This window comes from Stenella coeruleoalba, assembly GCF_951394435.1.
Source record: "Stenella coeruleoalba genome assembly, chromosome: 11".
NCBI lineage: Eukaryota > Metazoa > Chordata > Mammalia > Artiodactyla > Delphinidae > Stenella > Stenella coeruleoalba.
This window is the reverse complement of record NC_137157.1, coordinates 87,021,535-87,048,557: the sequence shown is the minus strand read 5'-3', so window position 1 is coordinate 87,048,557 and position 27,023 is coordinate 87,021,535. Positions and strand designations below refer to the sequence as shown.

At 38.4% G+C, this 27,023-nt stretch overlaps 1 long non-coding RNA gene across 1 annotated transcript; it reads left to right on the top strand.

The window, feature by feature from the left end:
• The first annotated feature begins 7,802 nt into the window (after window positions 1-7,802).
• Window positions 7,803-26,392, top strand: LOC307193962. The gene is made up of 3 exons (XR_013830445.1): window positions 7,803-8,256; window positions 9,568-9,681; window positions 26,308-26,392. It is a non-coding gene; the product is annotated as an uncharacterized lncRNA (long non-coding RNA).
• The last annotated feature ends 631 nt before the right edge of the window (window positions 26,393-27,023 follow it).

The window sequence follows — 27,023 nt, the reverse complement described above, 5'->3', positions numbered from 1 at the left end:
CTAATGGGAGCACAAAAAACCAGAGCTCTGGGCCCCTCCACTCCACCCCAGACCACTTTGTATCTTTTATATATCTCTTATATTTCTAATTTGAAAGTAGAACTCTGCTGTTATTTTTAAGTTTTAAAATTGCTCATATAAGCAAATGAAAGTCATGAAAGATCTTTAATTAGGGAAGTTAAATGACCGTGTTTACATTTCAGACAGCTAATTCTGGTTGCAGGGCAGGAGGAAAGATTAGAGAAAGGAGACATAAGAGGCAGAAAAGTCATTAGTTAGACTGTTAAAATAGCCCATACAAGGAATGACAAAGGGTCCAAACTAAGGTAGTGATAGTACGAGTGTGAACAGATGCAGGAAGAGGCAACACATTGTAGAGACATTTTAGAAATTGAATGAACAGCCTTTTACAAGTCCTATTACACATGTAGCAGATTTCAACAGCATTTGGGCCTAGCAGGCAGGTAATCCACTTTACCTTTACGTTGGTGGATTCATGTAATATCAGTTGCTTCACTTCAACTCCAGTGTATTACCACAGGGAGGTGAGATAAGGACCTCTGGCAACATTCCAAAGTCTAGGTTGTTGAAGGTATTACAGCTTGTAGACTGATGTGACTTTGGAAAACAACATTAAATTTAGTGGCTTATGGACGAACATAGGAAAAGTCACCAATGCAGAGTGTCCATTTGACTTATCAATTCCAGAAGACTGATGTGGTATTTTGTTGGCTCTTTTCTTCTCTCTCTTTCACTTTCTACAAGTAATATTTTTTCCAACTCTAAAAAAAGGAATCTGAAAAAAAATAAATTTAGTAGTAAATAAAGTAAGCCATAGATATGGTTCATTTTGTTTTTGTTGTGTTATACTATTTGTCATGATATCACATGATAGAATGCTTTACTAAGATGGATCCTTACAGTATGCTGGCCTTATAGGCAGGCAGAACAGACTTGACTCTATTATGATTTGAGATATGGTGATGAGTTGCTCAACCCTTATTCACACATTCAATCATTCAGTAACTACTTACTAAGCATCTACTTCGAAAAAGTCTTATGACAGGTAAGCACAGTGGAATACAACACAGATGTAGTCTTTGGCTAGTAGAGTTTTCAGCCAGCCAGAGAGACAAACATTAAACAACCAGTTGCACACTTAATTATTTGACCATTATTGTGATAACTGCTTTGAAGATGAAAGAAAAGCTACAAGAGAGTCTAGAACAGGGGACCTCACCTAGTCTGCACTTCCACGAGGGAGTGACCCTTGATGGGTGAGCTGAAGAACAGGCTGCTGCTTCTGCAAGAAAATGGAGAAGAGATATTCAGGCAGAGTAGGTGGTGCAAAGCAGGCATATATGCACTGAGCAGCTGGAAAAGGCCATGGTGGCTGGAGGGCGGAAATCAACAGGAAGACTGGCCGGATGCACAGATTTGTACGCCTCGTTGGGGTTTGGTTTTAGCCAGAAGGCCAAAGGAACACCTTCAATGGAATTTAAACAGAAGATGTGGTCATCAGACATTTTTTTTTTTTATAGCAGCGTTATTTTTTTTTCACATCTTTATTGGAGTATAATTGCTTTACAATGGTGTGTTAGTTTCTGCTTTATAACAAAGTGAATCAGTTATACATATACATATGTTGCCATATCTCTTCCCTCTTGCCGTCTCCCTCCCTCCCACCCTCCCTATCCCACCCCTCTAGGTGGTCACAAAGCACCGAGCTGATCTCCCTGTGCTATGCTGCTGCTTCCCACTAGCTATCTACCTTACGTTTGGTAGTGTATATATGTCCATGCCTCTCTCTTGCTTTGTCACAGCTTACCCTTCCCCCTCCCCATATCCTCAAGTCCATTCTCTAGTAGGTCTGTGTCTTTATTCCTGTCTTACCCCTAGGTACTTCATGACATTTTTTTCCTTAAATTCCATATATATGTGTTAGCATACGGTATTTGTCTCTCTCTTTCTGACTTACTTCACTCTGTATGACAGACTCTAGGTCTATCCACCTCATTACAAATAGCTCAATTTCGTTTCTTTTTATGGCTGAGTAATATTCCATTGTGTATATGTGCCACATCTTCTTTATCCATTCATCCGATGATGGACACTTAGGTTGTTACCATCTCTGGGCTATTGTAAATAGAGCTGCAATGAACATTTTGGTACATGACTCTTTTTGAATTATGCTTTTCTCAGGGTATATGCCCAGTAGTGGGATTGCTGGGTCATATGGTAGTTCTATTTGTAGTTTTTTAAGGAACCTCCATACTGTTCTCCACAGTGGCTGTATCAATTTACATTCCCACCAACAGTGCAAGAGGGTTCCCTTTTCTCCACACCCTCTCCAGCATTTATTCTTTCTAGATTTTTTGATGATGGCCATTCTGACTGGTGTGAGATGATATCTCATTGTAGTTTTGATTTGCATTTCTCTAATGATTAATGAAGTTGAGCATTCTTTCATGTGTTTGTTGGCAGTCTGTATATCTTCTTTGGAGAAATGTCTGTTTAGGTCTTCTGCCCATTTTTGGATTGGGTTGTTTGTTTTTTTGTTATTGAGCTGCGTGAGATGCTTATAAACTTTGGAGATTAATCCTTTGTCAGTTGCTTCATTTGCAAATATTTCCTCCCATTCTGAGTGTTGTCTTTTGGTCTTGTTTATGGTTTCCTTTGCTGTGCAAAAGCTTTGAAGTTTCATTAGGTCCCATTTGTTTATTTTTGTTTTTATTTCCATTTCTCTAGGAGGTGGGTCTAAAAGGATCTTGCTGTGATTTATGTCATAGAGTGTTCTGCCTATGTTTTCCTCTAAGAGTTTGATACTGTCTGGCCTTACATTTAGGCCTTTAATACATTTTGAGCTTATTTTTGTGTATGGTGTTAGGGAATGATCTAATCTCATTCTTTTACATGTACCTGTCCAGTTTTCCCAGCACCTTTATTGAAGAGGCTGTCCTTTCTCCACTGTACATTCCTGCCTCCTTTATCAAAGATAAGGTGACCATATGTGCGTGGGTTTATCTCTGGGCTTTCTATCCTGTTCCATTGATCTATCTTTCTGTTTTTGTGCCAGTACCATACTGTCTTGATTATTGTCACTTTATAGTATAGTCTGAAGTCAGGGAGCCTGATTCCTCCAGCTCCGTTTTTCGTTCTCAAGATTACTTTGGCTATTCGGGGTCTTTTGTGTTTCCATACAAATTGTGAATTTTTTTGTTCTAGTTTTGTGAAAAATACCAGTGGTAGTTTGATAGGGATTGCATTGAATCTGTAGATTGCTTTGGGTAGTAGAGTCATTTTCACAATGTTGATTCTTCCAATCCAAGAACATGGTATATCTCTCCATCTATTTGTATCATCTTTAATTTCTTTCATTAGTGTCTTATAATTTTCTGCATACAGGTCTTTTGTCTCCTTAGGTAGGTTTATTCCTAGATATTTTATTCTTTTTGTTGCATTGGTAAATGGGAGTGTTTTCTTGATTTCACTTTCAGATTTTTCATCATTAGTGTATAAGAATGCCAGAGATTTCTGTTCATTAATTTTGTATCCTGCTACTTACCAAATTCATTGATTAGCTCTAGTAGTTTTTTGGTATCATCTTTAGGGTTCTCTATATATAGAGTCATGTCATCTGCAAACAGTGAGAGCTTTACTTCTTCTTTTCCGATTTGGATTTCTTTTTCTTCTCTGATTGCTGTGGCTAAAACTTCCAAAACTATGTTGAATAAGAGCAGTGAGAGTGGGCAACCTTGTCTCGTTCCGGATCTTAGTGGAAATGCTTTCAGTTTTTCACCATTGAGGACGATGTTGGCTGTGGGTTTATCATATATGGCCTTTATTATGTTGAGGAAAGTTCCTTCTATGCCTAATTTCTGCAGGGTTTTTATCATAAATGGGTGTTGAATTTTGTCGAAAGCTTGCTCTGCATCTATTGAGATGATCATATGGTTTTTCTCCCTCAATTTGTTAATATGGTTTATCACATTGTTTTGCGTATATTGAAGAATCCTTGCATTCCTGGAATAAACCCCACTTGATCATGTTGTATGATCCTTTTAATGTGCTGTTGGATTCTGTTTGCTAGTATTTTGTTGAGGATTTTTGCATCTATGTTCATCAGTGATATTGGCCTGTAATTTTCTTTCTTTGTGACATCCTTGTCTGGTTTTGGTATCAAGGTGATGGTGGCCTCGTAGAATGAGTTTGGGAGTGTTCCTCCCTCTGCTATATTTTGGAAGAGTTTGAGAAGGATTGGTGTTAGCTCTTCTCTAAATGTTTGATAGAATTTGCCTGTGAAGCCATCTGGTCCTGGGCTTTTGTTTGTTGGAAGCTTTTAAATCACAGTTTCAATTTCAGTGCTTGTGATTGGTCTGTTCGTATTTTCTATTTCTTCCTGATTCAATCTTGGCAGGTTGTGCATTTCTAAGAATTTGTCCATTTCTTCCAGGTTGTCCATTTTATTGGCATAGAGTTGCTTGTAGTAATCTCTCATGATCTTTTGTATTTTTGCAATGTCAGTTGTTACTTCTCCTTTTTCGTTCCTAATTCTATTGATTTGAGTCCTCTCCCTTTTTTTCTTGATGAGTCTGGCTAATGGTTTATCAATTTTGTTTATATTCCCAAAGAACCAGCTTTTAATTTTATTGATCTTTGCTATCGTTTCCTTCATTTCTTTTTCATTTATTTCTGATCTGATTTTTCTGATTTCTTTCCTAAATTTGGGTGTTTTTTTTTTTTTCTTCTTTCTCTAATGCTTTAGGTGCAAGGTTAGGTTGTTTATTCGAGATGTTTCCTGTTTCTTAAAGTAGGATTGTATTGCTATAAACTTCGCTCTTAGAACTGCTTTTGCTGCATCCCATAGATTTTGGGTTGTCGTGTCTCCATTGTCATTTTTTTCTAGGTATTTTTTGATTTCCTCTTTGATTTCTTCAGTGATCACTTTGTTATTAAGTAGTGTATTGTTTAGCCTCCATGTGTTTGTATTTTTTACAGATCTTTACCTGTAATTGATATCTAGTCTCATAGCACTGTGGTCGGAAAAGATACTTGAAATAATTTCAATTTTCTTAAATTTACCAAGGCTTGACTTGTGACCCAAGATATGATCTATCCTGGAGAATGTTTCATGAGCACTTGAGAAAAATGTGTATTCTGTTGTTTTTGGATGGAATGTCCTATAAATATCAATTAAGTCCATCTTGTTTAATATAAATATCAATTAAGTCCATCTTGTTTAATGTATAATTTAAAGCTTGTGTTTCCTTATTTATTTTCATTTTGGATGATCTGTCCATTGGTGAAAGTGGGGTGTTAAAGTCATGTACTATGAATGTGTTACTGTCGATTTCTCCTTTTATGGCTGTTAGTATTTGCCTTATGTATTGAGGTGCTCCTATGTTTCGTGCATAAATATTTACAATTGTTATATCTTCTTCTTGGATCTATCCCTTGATCATTATGTAGTGTCCTTCTTTGTCTCTTCTAATAGTCTTTATTTTTAAGTCTATTTTGTCTGATATGAGAATTGCTACTCCAGCTTTCTTTTGGTTTCCATTTGCATGAAATATCTTTTTCCATCCCCTTACTTTCTGTCTGTATGTGTCTCTAGGTCTGAAATGGGTCTCTTGTAGACAGCAAATATATGGGTCTTGTTTTTGTATCCATTCAGCCAATCTGTGTCTTTTCGTGGGAGCATTTAGTCCATTTACATTTAAGGTAATTATCAATTTGTATGTTCCTATTCCCATTTTCTTAATTGTTTTGGGTTCGTTATTGTAGGTCTTTTCCTTCTCTTGTGTTTCTTGCCTAGAGAAGTTTCTTTAGCAGTTGTTGTAAAGCTGGTTTGGTGGTGCTGAACTCTCTCAGCTTTTGCTTGTCTGTAAAGGTTTTAATTTCTCCATCAAATCTGTATGAGATCCTTGCTGGGTAGAGTAATGTTGGCTGCAGGTTTTGCTCCTTCATCTCTTTAAATATGTCCTGCCAGTCCCTTCTGGCTTGCAGAGTTTCTGCTGAAAGATCAGCTGTTAACCTTATGGGGATTCCCTTGTGTGTTACTTGTTGTTTTTCCGTTGCTGCTTTTAATATGTTTTCTTTGTATTTAATTTTTGACAATTTGATTAATATGTGTCTTGGCGTATTTCTCCTTGGATTTATCCTGTATGGGACTCTCTGTGCTTCCTGGACTTGATTAACTATTTCCTTTCCCATATTAGGGAAGTATTCAACTATAATCTCTTCAAATATTTTCTCAGTCCCTTTCTTTTCCTCTTCTTCTGGAACCCCTATAATTCGAATGTTGGTGCGTTTGATGTTGTCCCAGAGGTCTCTGAGACTGTCCTCAGTTCTTTTCATTCTTTTTTCTTTATTGTGCTCTGCAGTAGTTATTTCCACTATTTTATCTTCCAGGTCACTTATCCGTTCTCCTGCCTCAGTTATTCTGCTATTGATCCCATCTAGAGTATTTTTAATTTCATTTATTGTGTTGTTCATTGTTGGTTGTTTCATCATTAGTTCTTCTAGGTCCTTGTTAAATGTTTCTTGTATTTTGTCTATTCTATTTCCAAGATTTTGGATCATCTTTACTATCATTATTCTGAATTCTTTTTCAGGTACACTGCCAATTTCCCCTTCATTTGTTAGGTCTGGTGGGTTTTTATCTTGCTCCTTCATCTGCTGTGTGTTTTTCTGTCTTCTCATTTTGCTTATCTTACTGTGTTTGGGGTCTCCTTTTCACAGGCTGCAGGTTCATAGTTCCCATTGGTTTTGGTGTCTGCCCCCAGTGGCTAAGGTTGGTTCAGTGGGTTGTGTAGGCTTCCTGGTGGAGGGGACTAGTGCCTGTGTTCTGGTGGATGAGGCTGGATCTTGTCTTTCTGGTGGGCAGGTCCACATCTAGTGGTGTGTTTTGGGGTATCTGTGGACTTATTATGATTTTAGGCAGCCTCTCTGCTAATGTGTGGGGTTGTGTTCCTGTCTTGCTAGTTGTTTGGCATAGGATGTCCAGCACTGTAGCTTGCTGGTCGTTGAGTGAAGCTGGGTGCTGGTGTTGAGATGGAGATCTCTGGGAGATTTTCGCCATTTGATATTATGTGGAGCTGGGTGTTCTCTTGTGGGCCAGTGTCCTGAAGTTGGCTCTCCCACCTCAGAGGCACAGCACTGACTCCTGGCTGCAGCACTAAGAGCCTTCCATCCACACGGCTCAGAATAAAAGGGAGAAAAAGTAGAAAGAAAGAATTAGTAGAAGGAGAAAGAAAGAAAGGAAGAAAGAAAGAAAGAAGGGAGAGAGGGAGGAGGGAAGGAAGGAAAAAAGAAAAAAGATAAAGTAAAATAAAATAAAATATAATAAAGTTATTAAATAAAAAAATAATTATTAAGAAAAAAACAAAAACGGACGGATAGAACCCTAGGACAAATGGTGGAAGCAAAACTATACAAACAAAATCTCACATATAAGCATACACATACACACTCACAAAAAGAGGAAAAGGGGAAAAAATCATAGATCTTGCTCTCGAAGTCCACCTCCTTAATTTGGGATGATTCGTTGTCTATTCATGTATTCCACAGAGGCAGGTACATCAAGTTGATTGTGGAGCTTTAATCCGCTGCTTCTGAGGCTGCTGGGAGAGATTTCCTTTTCTCTTCTTTGTTCTCACAGCGTCCAGGGGCTCAGCTTTGGATTTGGCCCTGCCTCTGCGTGTAGGTCGGCTCACTGAGGCCGGGGGGAGGGAGGGGTACGGAGGCGGGGCGAGCTTTGCGGCGGCAGAGGCCAGCGTGACGTTGCGCCAGCCTGAGGCGCGCCGTGCGTTCTCCTGGGGGAGTTGTCCCTGGATCACGGGACCGTGGTAGTGGCAGGCTGCACAGGCTCCCCGGAAGGGGGATGTGAATAGTGACCTGTGGTCGCACACAGGCTTCTTGGTGGCGGCAGCAGCAGCCTTAGCGTCTCATGCCCGTTTCTGGGGTCCGCGCTTTTAGCCGCGGCTCGCACCCTTCTCTGGAGCTCCTTTAAGCAGCGCTCTGAATCCCCTCTCCTCGCGCGCCAGGAAACAAAGAGGGAAGAAAAAGTCTCTTGCCTCTTTGGCAGGTCCAGACATTTTCCCGGGCTCCCTCCCGGCTAGCCGTGGCGCACTAATCCCCTGCAGGCTGTGTTCATGCCACCAACCCCGGTCCTCTGCCGGCGCTCCGACCGAAGCCCGAGCCTCAGCTCCCAGCCCCGCCCGCCCCGGCGGGTGAGCAGACAAGCCTCTCGAGCTGGTGAGTGCCGCTCGGCCCTGATCTTCTGTGCGGGAATCTGTCCGCTTTGCCCTCCGCACCCCTGTTGCTGCGCTCTCCTCCACGACTCCGAAGCTTCCCCCCTCCGCCATCCGCAGTCTCCGCCTGCGAAGGGGCTTCCTAGTGTGTGGAAACGTTTCCTCCTTCTCGGCTCCCTCCCACTGGTGGAGGTCCCGTCCCTATTCTTTTGTCTCTGTTTATTCTTTTCTCTTTTGCCCTACCCAGGTACCTGGGGGGGTTCTTGCGTTTTGGGAGGTCTGAGGTCTTCTGCCAGCGTTCAGTAGGTGTTCTGTAGCAGTTGTTCCACGTGTAGATGTATTTCTGGTGTATCTGTGGGGAGGAAGGTGATCTCCGCGTCTTACTCTTCCGCCATCTTCCCGGAAGCCTATATCCATCAGACATTTTTTTAAGGGCTTCTCCAACTTCTGGGTGAAAAATAGATTGGAGTGAGACAGAAGTCGATTCAGGGAGACCACCTAAGTGGCTCTTGTCAGAAACTTCACCAAATTTCTCATCTGCAGACCCTGATGCCAACAGCCTGAGTTCCGGGAACAATTTTAACCAGAGTGTACATACAGTTAGGCCTAGATACACCCAGCAACAGAGTCTAGAGTGTATCTTGCTGTTGAGTTTGGTGTCCTGTGCCTCTAGGCCACAGCCTTTGCCACTGCAGATGTGTGGGCTTGGGCCATGTGCCAGCCACTGTTTCAGGGTTTCCTTCTTCCTCATTTGCTAAAGCCTCTTCCTAAAACCTGCCCCTGATCTCTGCCTGGCTTAACCAGTCCTTCACTTCTGTAGTCATTCATCACACACTGGATGGGCCTCTTAGAATAGCACTGTCTTCCAGATAGAGTTCTGTTCTACCAGCTGCTTCTACCTCAGCTATTGGTTCCCTCACTGGTTTCAGCCCTGCCCTAGGTCAAGGTCCTCACCTGGTCCCTCCCTTCCCCCAAAGTTCCTCTGAGGCGAGGCTGTCAGAATGATACAAAATAAACTACAATAAATAGCACACAACGGTGGGTTACCTATCTAGAAGCGTTTTCCTTTAGCAGAAGACAGCTTTATTTCTTATTCTTCTGAGAGAGCAAGGTAAGATTTATTATTTGTTAACAGTTGCACCAGAAATTCCAGTGTGGCTGAAGCACTGTTGCATACGGTTATCAAAAGAATCAGGAACATGTTTTATAGCAATAAATATCACTCAGATTTTTTTCTCAAACATGTTTCATTGTTTAGGTGTTTTTGCTTTTAACTGGCCTGTCTGACTCCCATGTTTCTCTGGATTTCCTGCAGTACAAATGATACACCTCAGTGAAGAAAGATACTGGCATGTGAAAAGAAGAGAGTCAATTTAATCTGCATTTAATCTGTAGCAGGTGTGCTGTTGGATTTAGTAAGCATTTCTGGGTAAGCAGTGTTTTTTTTTTTCTTTCTTTCCTTAGGAAGAGGCCTTGAATCACATGAGCAAATTTTAAATCAAAACATGAAATATAATCTGAGCAGGATACAACAAATAATTCTCCACCCTTACACTTTCTCTACACCTAAAAGAAAAAAAGTTAGAGGGAAAAAGTTTTCTCTGAGCTTGCTAGGGTACATTTCTTTTTCTTTTGTTTCCTTTTTCCTTTTCCAGTCCAGGCAAGATGGGACCACCCATAGAAATTAACTAACATCTCATTTCCTGAGTCTGAAATCTGAAAAACATTCATAAGTTTCAGGATAACATCTTTTTACATCTGTGTTTATGGTTCCGTTTTAAACACCTTTTTCTAAAAATAGAATTCTCAGTATGACCAGAACAAACACGGACTGGGTGAAAAATGTTTCTGCCAGATTGTGAGATTGATGTGAATTAAAGTAGCTGAAATGTAAGCCCATGTTATTGTAATCTGAAGTGTTAGAGCGTGCCCTTCAGCTAAGAAATGCAAAATATTTTCAAAACAAGCATCATGTGACACTCAGCAGATTGAGTCATATTATTGCAGCTCTCCAGAGGAGGTAATTTGTTGTGCAGAGACTTTGGGATGTTTTGCTAAAATATTGACCTTTTATTTCCTAATGCGGCTCAGAATTCTCAAATTTTTGATGCACTTGTTTTACATTTTGTTCTGTTAACCAGATTGCTGTCAAAAATTCTAATGAATCTTACTATCTTTTAAGATAGAAGGGATAGCAAAAAAGATGTACAAAAAAGAACAACAAAGTTTCAGGTGTTTTGATTTAACGCTTTTTATGCAGTTTTGAAGTTCCCAACCATAGTATTAACTTTACTTCAGCACTTTGTAACCTGTCCTCAAATTTGGGATTTTCTTTATCCTTTCTTCCATGTACTCTGATAGCACATATGTTATAATCTGTAGATTAGTTTAATTTTCTGCAATGATGAAAACATCAAAGAGTTTTAGTCACTTGAGCTGCCAGTTAGAAATTGAAGCTTCCAGCTCCACCTGAGCAGAAATAAACAAGCCCCAAAAGGAAAGATGAGTAGGAGCCAGAAAGAGATCCAGTGGCAAAGCTTTTGTGGGAAATATGGAAGAACAATGTTATTTCTGCTTACTAGATATGTGAGCACAGTGCAAGGGACACCAAAAGCTGAGGCTGGACAAAAACAAGAAGCAGAGGCTTTGACTTATATCAAAATTGGTCAGGAGAGAGGCAATTGTCCTTTGCAAATAATTTCCAAAAGAGCTTCCTACCTAACAATACACCCTCCATTCAGTTCATCTTTTGTCTTCTATTCCTTTTATTTCCTTTGGGGTTTTTTGTTTGCTTTGTTTTGTTTACATAGATGCTTAGCTTCTGGCTCTCATCATTTCTCAAACTCCAGCTCAGTGACTTTTTTTTTTAAATAACAAAGGACGTTCCCAATTTAATGAATGAAATTAATTTTCAGATTTAAGAAATCCAGTAAATCTCAAGAAGAATAAATATGAGCAGAAACATGCTTAGGCCCATAATAGATAGAAGGCTGAAAACCAAAGAGAAAAAAACTTGAAAGCAGACAGACAAAAAATGGCAACTCGACATAAAGCAGCACACAGTTTGAATGATGTTGATTTCCTATCAGAAACTATGGAGATGAAAAACAACATCAAAGAGGTTTAAAAAAAATCTGCCAAGACAAAATTCTGCATCCAGCATAAGTGTTCTTCAGGAACAAAGGCAAATAAAGACATTTCAGGTAAATGAAAACAAAAAAAACTCAGCACAAGCAAACCTGAACCATAACAAATGGGAAAAACAAGTTTTTCAAGTTGAAGGAAAATTATACCAGGCAGAATTATATATATATATTTATATATATAATCATAAATAATTTGTATATTAAGTAATACATAATTACAAATAGATAATTTATATGCACATTTGATAATTTTCATATCTTTCCTCCATATTTTTTAGCTGGGAGAATTAAAGAGGAAAATTGTTTCGTCAGTTTTGAATAAAAGATTCTTTAAATTCTATAGTGCTCGACGATTTTCAGAAGTTTCACACACGTGATTTCATACAATCCCACAATAACCTTTTTATTTTCAAATTCCAACTCAGTGACTTTTTTGATCTGTTTGTATTCAGTAGGTTATTCCTAGGCATAGCACCCATAGTAAGATTTTAGATATGTTCACTTATTTTTTTAATTAGTCCTCTGTCCAGAGCCAGCTCCCTCTGTTATTCTGTGCTGGCTCAAAGGTCTGACTCATCTTCCTGGTAAGATGCTGCCTATCTTTGCCAAAGAAAAAAAGACCCATTTCTGAAGGAGGCAGAGTTAAAAGTTCTCCAAGGGCCCAATTTCTGTGAATTCATAATCCAAACATATACAATGTAAGTGAAAGCTGAACAATTACCTCATAACTGTTGGAGAACATATTTGAGGTAGGGCCGTATGTGTCTGTGTTTAATTATCTTTATGATTAACAGAAAAACACTTTCGAAGGACCAAAACATTTTTAGTTCGTCTAACCAAAGGAAGATCAAATTTGTATAGGGCCTTTCAACTTAAAGGGGTACTCTTTAAGAAAAAGAACACAGAATTAAAACTAGAAAATTAGGAACAAAAGTGAATATATGTTTGGAAAGAAAAATAAATCACAATAAAATACATTTTAAAAAATAGATAAATACATTAAACATCATACAATAAAGAAAATAACTATTTTATTAATTAATTGCCTGTTAAGCCTCTCAGATACAAGTTTCTATTTTTTGGCTTCATACTCTGAAAAATATATACAAAATTAATTGTAACACAAGAGGAATTAAAATACAGTTTTAAATTGTTGCTACATTATATTGAGCTGCATAAATATGTAATCATATTACTCTAATACTACATACATTAACTAAGTTGATGAATATGCATAGGTATCTTGTCATCAGAGCGCTTATTTTTTCAGTCTATATTTCTTTATTGTTGACAATTTTGTGTACTATTTCATCTGGAACTGCTCAACTTTCCAAGGACAAAGCATGTCAGATACTATAAGAAGTGATAGTGATCTGACATATTAGAATGAAATGCACAGTCTGTCAAGAAACTTATTGTTACTTAATATTACTGTTTGTAACATTCCTAAAGTTTGTAACCTATAAACACACGAATTATTAGATAGATTTTACTTTGTGTGATTCTCATCCAAAAAAGAAAAAAATATCGCACATTTATCCTTGTACATTCTACATTATTAAGTATGTTACTGACAGGAGAGAATGACCATTTTGATTAGGTGATAATAGGAAGGGGGATGTTTTGCTTACAATTCTACACTTCTGATGCTTAGAAGAATTTTCCACAAACTAGCTTCTGGCTTCCTGATTTCTAAGTCCTTTTTCTCTTCCACAATCCACATACTTCAGTGCCTGGTGCTATAGGACACATTCATATCACAACATGACTCCACTCTTGCACTTTCATGTTGTAATGCCAGATAGTCCACAGAAGTTTCCTGGAAGCAATTCTTCCAAAGAGTTGGCAATTATACATGGAAGTGATTGTCAATTTCTGCATCCCCAAAATGCCTGACACCAGAAGAAGGATGCAGGAAAGAAAGTATGAGTGGAGACAGGAGTCTTAACCAATTGTAGTTAAAAGTTTGTAAATTTTACAAAATCATATGACCATGTGAACACATGGCTAGGACCTTCCCAAGGCCTGGGAGGGAGCCATGCAAGGAAAGGCCTTGAAATGCAAGCTCCATCAGCTTCACAGTAAAGTTGCTTCTGCATCTAACCTCATTGACCTTTTAAAACAGGATGGTTAGACTCCTGGTTTCCTGCACATAAGGAGCTTAGAGGTTGTCTCGCTATCCTAACCATGAGTAAAAAGCTAAACAACTCTTCTCAGATCCATCAGAAGTCACAGGGTAAACTGCTGTCCCAAAAGTTGGAGAGACAAACAGGTGGATACAGAGAATCACAACTTACCGGAGCAGAAACCCACAAGCACAAACTTCCGTAGGAACCAGTAGGAAAACATAAACCATAAATTGACGAATCCCTGTAGGTTCAGTGTGGATGTGTCTGAGAGCTAAAAACTGTTAGGGGCCCATTCATTGGGGACGGGGGAGGGGTATTTCCACACTTTTGTGAGTTTTACCTCCAGGGACTCTATCAGGTCCTCACAGTAAAGAGTGGATAAAAGTATCCTCATGCTTTCAGCAGGGAAAAGGGAAAAGGAAACTTTTTAAATATACCAGAGCATTCTGTTCTTCTTACAAGATCTACCCTCAAGAGAAACGATTTTACAAGAGCCTAACCTATAGGGATTTTATCAGAGCCTAACTGAGCTGAGGGAAGGGAAATACCCACCTCCAACCCCCTCTAACCATCCTGTCCCACCTAAGGGGAGAGGGGACTGAGAAGTACTGCTGAAGTTCACAGTCCAGGGGCACAAGCTCACCGAAGACTGAGACCTAATCATGGGACTATAGTGTGCTTCCCCTCTCCCCACACCTTACCACTACATTACTAAAGATCTATTTACTTAAGTTTCTTTTACCAAGTACATCATGTCCACCTCTCAACAAAAACTTCCAAGACATACTAAATAGCAAAAAACATAGTTTGAGGAGCCTGAGCAATAGCAGAATCAAAGTCAGATATGGCAGGAATGTTGGAATTATCAGACCAAGAATTTTAATAACTAAGATTAATATGTAGACAACTTATAAGTAAACAACATTAAGAACACGTAGATAGTGTAAGCAGAAAGATGGAAATTCTAAGAAACAATCAAAAAGAAATTCCAGAAATCAAAAACATTGTAACAGGGCTTCCCTGGTGGCGCAGTGGTTGAGAGTCCGCCTGCCGATGCAGGGGACACGGATTCGTGCCCCGGTCCAGGAAGATCCCACATGCCGCAAAGCAGCTGGGCCAGTGAGCCATGGCCGCTGAGCCTGTGCGTCCACAGCCTGTGCTCCGCAACGGGAGAGGCCACAACAGTGAGAGGCCTACGTACCGCAAAAAAAAAAGAAAACAGAGGTATTACATGATGATAAAAACAACAATACTCCAAGAAGACATAGCAATCCATATGTGCCTAACAACAGAATGACAAAATATATGAAGCAAAAACAATAGAACTCCAAGGAGAAAATGATGTATATACTATTATATTTGGAGACTTAAACACTCCTTTATAAGAAATGGACAGATTCAGCAAGCAGAAAATTTGTAAGACATAACTAAACTCAACAATACCTCAATCAAATGGATATAATTGACATCTGTGGACAGCATCCATAACAGCAGATTATACATTCTCCTCAACTTTGCATGGAACATTCACCAATATAGACAACTTCTGAGCCATAAAACACGTCTTAACAAATTTAAAGGAATAGAAATCACACAATGTTTGCTCTCAGACCACAATAGAATTAAACTAAGTATCAATAACACAAAGAGCTGGAAATCTCAAAATACATGGGGAACACCAACACAATTCTAAACATACAAGGTCAAGGAATAAAATCTCAAGAGAAATTTAAAAGTATTTTTAACTAAGTAAAAACGAAAATACAACATCAAAATTTATGGATGCTGTGAAAGCACTGCAAAGAGGAAACTTTATAGCATTGAATGCATTTTTTTTTTTAAGAAATATCTAGGGCTTCCCAGGTTGTGCAGTTGTTAAGAATCCGCCTACCAGTGCAGGGGACACGGGTTCGAGCCCTGGTCCAGGAAGATCCCACATGCTGAGGAGCAACTAAGCCCGCGAGCCACAACTACTGAGCCCATGTGCCACAACTACTGAAGCCCGTGCGCCTAGAGCCTGTGCTCTGTAACAAGAGAAGCCAACGCATGAGAAGCCCACGCACCGCAACAAAGAGTAGCCCCTGCTCACTGCCTGCATGCAGCAACGAAGACCCAATGCAGCCAAAAATAAATTTATTTTAAAAAAAGAAAAGAAATATCTAAAATCAATAATCAAAGCTTCCACATTAGGAAATTGGAAAAAAGGAAGAGAAAATTAAATCCAAAGTAAACAGAAGAAAAGAAATAAGAATTAGAGCAGAAATCAGTAAGAGAGCAAATAGGAAATCAATAGAAAACAATGAAATCAAAAGCTAGTTCTTTAATAAAATCAGTAAGCCTCTAGCAAAGCTAACTAAGAAAAAGAGAGAAAGGATACCAATTAGTAGTATCAGAAATGAAAGAGGGGGGCTTCCCTGGTGGCGCAGTGGTTAATAATCTGCCTGCCAATGCAGGGGACACAGGTTTGAGCCCTGGTCCGAGAAGATCCCACATGCCGCGGAGCAACTAAGCCCACGAGCCACAACTACTGAAGCCTGCATGCCTAGAGCCCATGCTCCACAGCAAGGAGAAGCCTGTGCACCTCAATGAAGAGCAGCCCCCGCTCACCACAACTAGAGGAAGTCCATGCGCAGCAACGAAGACCCAACTCAGCCAAAAATAAATTAATTTTTTAAAATAGAAATGAAAGAGGGAAGGTCAATACAGGTCTTATGAACATTACAAGGGTAATAAAGGAATACTATGAACAAATCTGCCCACACATTTCACAACCTGGATGGAGGATCATTTCCTTGAGGGACACAATTTGCCAAAACTCTCACAAGCAGAAATAGACCATCTGAATAGGCTTGTATCTATTTTTGTATCAAAAAATTAAATCAACAATTAGTAACTGTCCAAACAGAAAACACCAGGTCCAGATGAGTTCACTGGTGAATTCTACCAAATAGTTTAAGAAGAAATCATACCAATTCTCTACAATGTCTTCCAGAAGATATAAGCAGAGAAAATACTTTCTGAACGATTTTATGGGGCCAGCACTACCCTAATACCAAATGCTGACTAGGATGTGGAGCAACAGGAACTCTCATTCACTGCTGGTGGGAACGCAAAATGGTATGGCACCTTTGGAAGGCAGTTGGATGGCTTCTTATAAAAATAAACATACTTTTCCCATCAGGTTTAACAATCACACTCTTGGGTATTTTCCCAAAGGAGTGGAAATCTTAGATACTTAAATACCTGCATATATCATAATTGCTAAAACTTGGAGGCAAACAAGATGTCCTTCAGTAGGTGAATGGGTAAATAAACTGGTATATCCAGACAATGGAATATTATTCAATGCTAAAATAAAAGAGCTATCAGGCCATGAAAAGACATGGAGGAACCTTAAATACATATTACTAAGTGAGAGAAGTCAACCAAAAAATACCACATACTGTGTGATTCCAACTATAAGACATTCAGGAAAAGGCAAAACTATGCAGACAGTGGATGCCTCAGGTTTGGGGGGAAGAAGAGATAAGTAGGTAGAGTGCAGAGAATTTTTAGAGCAATGAAACCACTCTATGTGATATCAGAATCATGCATGCATGTCATTATAAAATTGTCCAAACCCATAGAACGTACAACACCAATAATTAATCCTAGTGTAAAAAATGGACATCCAATGATAATAACATGTCAGAGTAGGTTCATAAATTTTTACAAATAATCTACACTGGATTGATAACAGGAAAGGCTATGGATGTTTGTGCCAAAAAGTAAGAAAGGGCATTGCAGGTAGAGGGCATAGTGTATGAGAGGTTCATTAGAAAACAAGGAGCATAATCACTCAAAAGACTAAAAGCGTATGTGCCTGGAGCACAGTGAGCAAGGATTATCACAGGATGAAGCTAGAAATTAGGCAGAAGCCAGATCATGTAGGGCCTTCCCAGATATTAGACTAAGTGATTAAAAGGTTTTAAGCAAAAAGGAGCACTGTCAGATTTAACCTTAAAAAAAATAATTCTGAGATAGACACAATATAGAAAAGTTAGGGGGAATGATACTTTTCTAAGGATATCATTTTTATCACTTTGACTTTGAACCATGTTATTGTTTAATACTCATAAAATAATAATGAATATATTTTATTCCTAAAAGGGAATACAAACTAAAGCAAATGAACCTTATTATAATCCAAAAGGATAACATAACCATATTTGAGGTGGGGGAGGTGGGGGGAGGACCAGGAAGGGCTATTCAAGTAACTTTTTTAAAATTGAGACTTAATTGACATATAACATTATATTAGTTACAGGTTCAAGTAACTTTTGAACACAGCATTTTAATACTATACGTTCATTCTAAAGAGAAAGAACTGTAAGTAAATATTAAACATATGATTTTTAATATATATATTATAAAAGAGGGAGAGAGTTCAAGAAATAGATAAGGGATATATGTGTATGCATGTATATATGTATGTGTATGCACATACATATTCCTTAGCAATGTCTGTTGAGAAAACCTAGAGGTAATCACTCCCCAATAGCAATGAGAAAAATTAATGACCAAATTTTGACTTCTAAATATATTTTGTACTAAAAGGAACCATGACTCCTTAGAGAAATGGTTGATTTCAGCCTGGGACAGAAAAAATAGAAGAGGAACTGTGAACATCTTGTGCCAAAAAGTAAGAAAGGGCTTCAAAAATGTCGGGGATGACAATAAATTAACACAGGAACAATTTTTTTTTTAATAGTCACAAAATTTATTATGTTAAAAAGGCAGATTAGAAAATGGCATTACGGTATTATCTAATTTTTTTTAATTTTTATGAATATGTTGCTTTTATAAGTAGCTTGAATAAACATACACTAAAACATTACCATTAAATCCAAGGAAGAAGGGATATATGTATATGTGCGACCGATTCACTCTGCTGTACAGCAGAAACCAACACAACATCGCAAAGCAACTACACCCTGACAAAAAAAAATTTTTTAATTAAAAAGTGTTACCATTAACTATCTTCATGTGTAAGAACTATGGAATTTTCTTACATATGTGTATGTGTGTGTGTGTGTGTCTGTGTGTGTGTGTGTGTGTGTATATATATACTTTTTTTTTTTTGGCCGTGCCATGTGGCATGTGGGATATTAGTTTCCTGACTGGGGATGGAACCCGCGCCCCCTGCATTGGAAGCTCAGAGTCTTACCACTAGACTGCCAGGGAAGTCTGATTATGGAAATTATAGTTCATTAATTAACTAAACACAGGACCATTTTGAAAAAGATCTTACCTAACCAAATCTAAAAATCACTATATTAAGATTAAAATAATTATATTATTATTTTAGGAAAATAAATATACTAACAGATTAAAACTCATTGAAGGAAATAAGAATCCATGAATTTATACTAATATAGAAAATATATGAATGAATGAATGAGTGAATGGGAAGAGAAAAAGCTTTTATGTGACAAATATAATTGATTTAGGCAAAAATCATCAATCATTAAACTACTGGATGAAAGTTTGGTGATGAATCGAGAGACTTGTGTAGACTTACAAAATATTATCTCCCCTGAAAATACTTGTTAATTAAAAGGAGAAAAGTAGAAACTTTACAACCGAGAGAACTCTAACCAGATGATCAAAGTGAACATCACTGGTGTTCAGACAAATCAACATCATGTGCCTCACGATACAGGGCATTGAGAAGCATACAACATCACTTCTGTGGTATTCCTGCCCAAAATACATAACCTCAAACTAATCACAAGGAAACATCAGACAAATCCAAACTGAGAAACATTCTACAACAATAACTGGCCTGTGTTCTACAAATACATCAAGGATATGATCAACAAAAGCAGACTGAAGAACTTTTCCAGATTAAATTAGACTGAAGAGATGTGACCAGTGCAACATGTGATCCTGGAGGAACACTGGACCCCATTTTTTTCTTTTTCTTTTTTTTTCTTTTTTCTTTTAAAATTAAGAACTTCAGTTCCTTCAAAGATATTAAGAGAATAAAAGATATTGTTAAGACATATTGTTAACAAAATATTTTCTCCACTGGGAAATCACATATTTGATAATCAGCTTGCATCCAGATTATGTGAAGAATTCTCAAAACTCAACAATAAGACAACAAACGATCCAATTTTTTTAAGTGGGCAAAAGATTTGAACTGACACTTCATCAAAGAGGTTATATGCATGACAAATAAGCACCATGAAAAGACACTCAACGTTACTAGTTATGAGAGAAATGCCTATGAAAACCACAGTGAGATACCACTACCTACCTATTAGAATGACTAAATTAAAGAGTGTAAAAAGTGTTAGCAAGACTGTGGAGCAACTGGAGGTCTTACACAGTACTGAGGGAATGTAAAATGGACCAACCACTTTGGAAGACAGTTTGGCAGTTTCTTAAAATGTTAAATACACACTTATCATGTGACCAAGCCATTCCACTCCAAGGTATTTATTTACCCAAGAGAAATGTAAGCATATGTCCACACAAAGATTTGTACATAAATGTTCATAGAAGTTTCATTTGTAATAGCCAACCACTTTCTACTACCTCAACTGATATAAAATCTAATCCAAGTCACATCATCTCTAGCTTTAATTATTATAATAACCCCTGCACTGGACTAAATGTTTGTGTCCCCCAAAATTCATATTTTGAAATCCTAGCTCCCGATGTGATGGTACTTAGAGGTGGGACCTTTGAGAGGTAATTAGGTCATGAGGGTGGAGCCCTCATGAATGGGATTAGTGCTCTTATAAAAGGGACCCCAGAGAGCCTTCTCTCCCTTTCTACCCTTTGAGGATACAACGAGACAGTCGGAGGAGGCTGGACATCTGAGGTCAGAGGGCCAGCATGGTCAGGTTCTGGTGAGAACCCTCCTCCTTCTGTTGGTTATAAGCCATTTATAAGCGACCCAGTCTAAGGTGCTTTGTTATAGCACCCCAAACTAAGACACCCCATAATTGGTCTCCCTATGGCTGCCCTGACCCCAACCTCAGCAGTGTATTCTCAGCATACAGCAAAGTATCTCTCAAAGCATTAAGTCCTACAGGAGTACTTACATAATCCTAACTGCCTGCCCCACCTGTCTATCTGACTTTATCCCTTATCACTCGCCATTTTTTTTTGTTTGTTTGGTTTTTTCTTTTCTTTTTTTTGGCTGTGTTGGGTCTTCGTTGCTGTGCCCAGGCTTTCTCTAGTTGCAGTGAGCGGGGGCTACTCTTCGTTGTGGTGCACGGGCTTCTCACTGTGGTGGCTTCTCTTGTTGCGGAGCATGGGCTCTAGGCATGGGGGCTTCAGTAGTTGTGGTGCACTGGCTTAGCTGCTCCATGGCATTCACTCTCCTTCTTACTTCTCAGTTCCAACCTCATTATCTCCTTGCTTTTCCTCAAACACAGTAAGCATGTTCCTTCTTCAGAGATTTTTGCACTTACTGCCTAGAAACTCTTTGTCCAAATATCCACAACGACGACTCCCTTACCTCCTACAGGTCTCTGTTCAAATACCATCTTCTCACTGGAGATTCTTTCGGATAAACCCATAGAAAATAGCTAGTTCCTCACTGATACCCCCATTCCTCTCCCCTTTCTCTGTACTACTTCTCACCGTCCAACATGGTGTGTATTTACTTTTTTAGTTATTGTCTCCATGTTCTCACAACCACTAGAATATAAGCTCTGTGAGAGCAAGAACTTTGTTCACTGCTGTATTCCCTAACAACTAGAATAGTACCCGGTAGGTAGATATTCAATAAATTCTTGTTGATTGGATGCATCAATATTGTAACTGCATTATCTTTAATCTTTTGTTTGACATCTACAAATTGGTAACGGTTTCCTGACCTATTAGAAGTAACTTAAGTGAGAACTTTTATGTTAAATTTACTTTGTTCCATATTTTATGGGCTTTTTTCTTTAAGTGACTTGTCATTGTCTATTCTTCCTTCCCTCATCCCTACCACATTAGTTCATTTAATTTCAGATGTGGCAGTACTCTCTGATCATACATCCAAAGTGTTATGCTATTTTCTCTTCTTCATTTCTCAAGGTCTGTAATAGCTGAGTAGGGGAAGAAGGATCAGACCTAGTGCTAAAATATATGGTAGACATTTTCCTAGTGCTTGGGAAGGAATGAGTACTTCTAAAATGTAGAGAAAAAGAGGAAAGAAAAGAAAAATGGCTCTTCCTGGCAGCACTATTTCCTAACCCTGATTCTTTGGTTACTCAGTACATAGCATTTGAGAGCTGCTGCTCTTACAATGTCCCTCTACATTATCACGATGATTGAAAGGCATAATTTGATCACCTGCAGTTTACTGTTAAGGATGCATAGTAGTTATCACAATGCATAACTGAATTAATAGAGCAAGAATTTGTCCAGAATAGCTGCCACTGTTGTTTAGTCTCCAGTTTCTGCTCATATACCACTGGTCATTCCCCACACTTAACTAGCACAATGTCAGTTTCTTGCTGTGATGCCATTTTCTAACCCCATCCTGCTGAGGTAACCTAGTTGCTTACAGAAAGAAAGCTGCCTCGGGAGTGGCTGAGATTCTTTGCTGCTTACAAAAAGAAAAAAAATTATTCTATGACCAATGTGAATAATGTGAGATAACTTGAAAAGGGCCAAAGAATTAAAAACAAGAATAAATCCTGAGGAAAGATATTTGACAAGCTTTTGGCATTATAAAAGAAGAAAATCTAAGAAATTACAGAGGGAAGACTATTTTGATCTTCCAACTGGGGGTGGAGAAAAAGGAAGAAAAATGAAAACTACTAAGTAGAAAAAGAACTCACATTTGGTTAGTTATTTCCTTAACTTAGAATGAACAGGGTTGAAATTAAATAGATACTGCTGACAAAAAATGATTCCACTGGTAGATATCTTTGATATCAAGCCTCGCTATAGATGGGAATGTTAATCCAGCTCATTTCCAGTCTTCCCCACCTTGGATTAACCTCCCCTAGTTGCCATATACCTCTCTTCGTGACTTAAATACCTAAAAATGAAAGTCTGTCTCAATTGTTATTGTTTCCCTAAATGGGTCACAACACTGCATATTCTGACTACAAAATGGGGTGTCAGAACCCAACAAATGTTTGCCACAGGTATTTTTAATCCTAAAAAATTACCATTTCACACAAAATACTATAAACCACTCTTATACGCAGAGATCGTTCTGCAAGATATATGCCCTCTATCCAGAGTACCAGAAAGAAAGCACAACACTTTTTCCCTTTGATCCTCTTCCCTCTTCCTACACAGACTTAATGAAGATATCTGCCTGACAATAGTAAGCTTGTCAAATTAGACAAGAAACAGCCCAATTTTCCTTGTTATCTGCAAAAAAAAAAAAAAAAAGGAAAACAAAAAGGATTTCAGAAATATATACACGTTATTTGGCTTTCAGCCCGTTCCTTGCTGATTACAAGAAGAATGAATGATGCTGAATGGTTTTACAATTCTCTTACTTTTGATGCTCCCTCCTGAAAAATGAAACTTTATTACTACTAAAGCCCATAAGCAGCATGCATACAACAGGGAGAGAAGCTGCCACAGAGGAAAGTGGATAGTAAACATATGTGGTTCAAATGCTTGATCCACAGTGCAGAAAACTCTACCTGTTAGAATGGAAGAAGGTAGTTGAATAGAAAAAAGGAAAGCAGGTTCCCAAAGGGCTTGAAAATCAATTCCAAGTTTCCACAAATAACTAGACCTGCTGATGACATATGTAAAAAGCTGACACAGTCATGTCTATTCCCCATGTAGCCTCTCTTGTCTTTTTCCACCATTCAAATTGATTCCTTCTCTCCTCCTTTTCTATAACATTTCAAGAGCAACCCTACATATAATGCAAAAACAATGACAAAATAGAGATCATCTCTTGTGTCCATTTGGGAATTTCTTGTTTGCATATGCTATTGTATATTCTTATTAGACAGATATACTTAGATATGTGTTATCTAGGATTATTTCCTGTGACAAATAAGTACATAATTGATACTATTTGATGGATTCATAAAGTTGTCTTTATTTTTTTTTTCACATCTCTATTGGAGTATAATTGCTTTACAATGGTGTGTTAGTTTCTGCTTTATAACAAAGTGAATCAGCTATATGTATACATATATCCCCATATCTCTTTCCTCTTGTGTCTCCCTCCCTCCCACCCTCCGTATCCCATCCCTCTAGTTGGTCACAAAGCACTGAGCTGATCTCCCTGTGCTATGCGGCTGCTTCCCACTAGCTATCTCTTTTACATTTGGTAGTGTATATATGTCCATGCCACTCTCTCTCTTCGTCCCAGCTTACCTTTCCCCCTTCCCGTGTCCTCAAGTCCATTCTCTACATCTGCGTCTTTATTCCTGTCCTGCCCCTAGGTTCTTCAGAACCATTTTTTTTTTTTAGATTCTATATATATGTGTTAGCATATGGTATTTGTTTTTCTCTTTCTGCCTTACCTGACTCTGTATGACAGACTCTAGGTCCATCCACCTCACTACAAATAAATCAATTTCGTTTCTTTTTATGGCTGAGTAATATTCCATTGTATATAATAAAGTTGTCTTTAGACTCAATTTCCCTACGACATTTCAACTGATAAGCAACCCAATCCAAAATATTAGTTCCTTTATGGACATTGGTCTTTATTGGCTGCCCAATCCATTCACCTTCCCCTGATTCTTTTGGGAAACTGCCTCCCCTGTTGTATGTTGGTATGGTGGAAAGGCAGTTGCATGGCTTTGGAGGCCAAGGGACCCAGGTCCTTTTTCTGGTAGACCCAAGGGTCAGACATGTGACAACCTCAGCCAACGAGGTTCTCTCTCCTGGGCCTATAAATCTTGAGGGTGTGATGCAAGAATGAAGAAACCATTGTAGAGATGATTTCATTTCACTGGCAGCAAAAGAGAAGAGGTGTGCAAAGCAGGTGTCTTTTGCCATGGGGTCATTGCTGTCCTTCCTGGTCCTCTAAAGCTCTCTTTGCTCCTCCCTGTTTCCACGCTTAGCTTCTCAGCCTCCTTGCCTGTTATCCCTACATACACAAGCACCATATCTATCCCCATCCATGCCATCATAGTCTTAAATAAATTCCCTTTTAAGTTAACAGTATTCAGTTTCTATTGATCATAATTAGAGAAACTGATAGACTACCCTAGAGATAAAAGTGAATCTTCAAAAAGTAATTTGCAAACTCTTTCTGATTTCAGTGGAACTACATGTGAGAGGAAAATTTGATAGGATGTTTCTCTGCTACATGGGGAAATAGAACACAAAAATATTCACATTTAAATACTCTCAGGATGTTCTGGGAAAATAGGAGCCAAACTTTAAGAGAAAAGGGGCCAGAATTGATGTAAGAGACTGTTTCTACATGTTAGGTCAGAGTCAGTGAGATATTAACAGATAAAAACAAGGGTATTTATCTTGACATATTGTGAAGACTGAAACATTCTAAAATTTCTCTAGGTTAGGGAGAGTTCGGGATAAAAGGCCAAAAGATCAGAGTAATGGCAATGGAGTGAGTGGATGTGACAAGAGGACATGTCATCAATAGCCCCAGCTAATACTTTTGCTGACAGGCAGCTGAGTCATGAAATGACAGTGAGCAAAGAACTGTGAATGAGTGGAGAGAAGCCCATGGATGAGCAAAGATCACATAAGAAAACAAAATTGCACATTCCCAGACAAAAGTTGATAATGGCTCCACTTGCTTAATACTAGTTATTAATTTTACTGAGAAACTTCAGTATTTATCACTAATTTTATTCAGAATTTACTTTGATATCTGTCTTTATCTCTAATTTTTGTAAATATTATTGGAAAAAAACTCAAAAATTGTGATTGCTGTGAGATAGTGATTTACCATAGTGTGGGCAATACAGAGCTTGCAACTAAATGCAGTGCTTGTGTGTGTATGTGTGTGTGTGTGTGAGAGAGAGAGACAGAGACAGAGAGTGAGAGAAAAAGAAGTGTAAGTATACATAAAAGCAATGGGGCGAGGAGAATGAAAGAAAACTCAATCCTGAATTGCCTGAATCGAGTTTCATACTGGAAAGAAATAAAAGCAGACATGAAAATTGCAAATGCTTAAGAAGTAATGGGAAAGAAAAACATAACAGAATTCTTATGTAAAAGCTCTGTTAAAAGAAAGAAGAGCAGGAAAAAAGTAACAGAACTGACTGAAGAAGGAGCAAGAGAACTAAAAATATATTACAATATAAGAATAGAGAGATTCAGGAAAAATGCTATATATATGTCAAGGAAACTGCTGATAAAGAAAAGGCCTTTGGGCTTCCCTGGTGGCTCAGTGGTTAAGAATCCACCTGCCAATGCAGGGGACACAGGTTTGAGCCCTGATGCGGGAAGATCCCACATGCCTCGGAGCAACTAAGCCCGTGCACTACAACTACTGAGCCTGCGCTCTAGAGCCCGCAAGCCACAACTACTGAAGCCCGTGTGCCTAGAGCCTGCACTCCGCAACAAGAGAAGCCACCGCAAGGAGAGGCACATGCACCCCAATGAAGACCCAACACAGCCTTTTTAAAAAAAGGCCTTTGGATTGAGTCATACATATGCATATTACTACAGCATTCATTTTTTTCTGATTTTTAGTGAAAACACATTCATCATTAAATTTGATGAAATACTGAAGAGCATTTAGAAGTTACCATAGATCTATTGATGATATTTCACCACCACGTAATTATTTCAGAGAGCAGGCTGAATATATATGCATGTCTATTTCAGTGGCAAGAATTACAGAGCCAGGGATGTGAAGCCCTATAGCATCAAAAGATGTGTGCTTGACCAGCATGAATGAAACAAAAGGAGGTGAGTCCAAAGTCAATCATAAGGGCAGTTCTACAAATTATGATTTGTTTCATTATTGTACATGGTAAGAAAAACACTTTGGAGACAAACCAGCTTGCGTTCAAATTTGAGCTCAACTCGACTCTTTTCTGGGTGTGTGACCTCAGTTATTCAATCTCTTCAAGCTTCACTACTCTCATCTGTTTAAAAAAAAAAAGGACAAATACTATTTACTTCAGTGAGGGTTGCATTTGATATAGTAAAAGTATGGTTGGTGTTATAGAAAGTGTTTAATACTAGAGTTATTGTTTAATACCTGGACCTATGTAGTAAGATTTCACAAGCTCCAACTTGTTATGTCCCTCCTTTCCTCACCCCTACCACCATCAGAAGGGAAAAAAAAACAACAGAAAAACCTCACCTGATACTCAGATGGAAACCTGAAAATTCCATTTTAGGTTAAACCACTAGGCTAAAGATTGTGTACCATTTTCAAGTTTAAAACATACTTAAAAAATGTAACATATTAGCTTTGTCAGTCATTTCTACCTCAATTGATACATTTATGAACTCCTTGGCTGAGAGTGTATTTTAATGGAGGTAGAAGGTCCATGAAAGGCCTGAACCCATTTGCAGTGGTGGCATGGATGAGA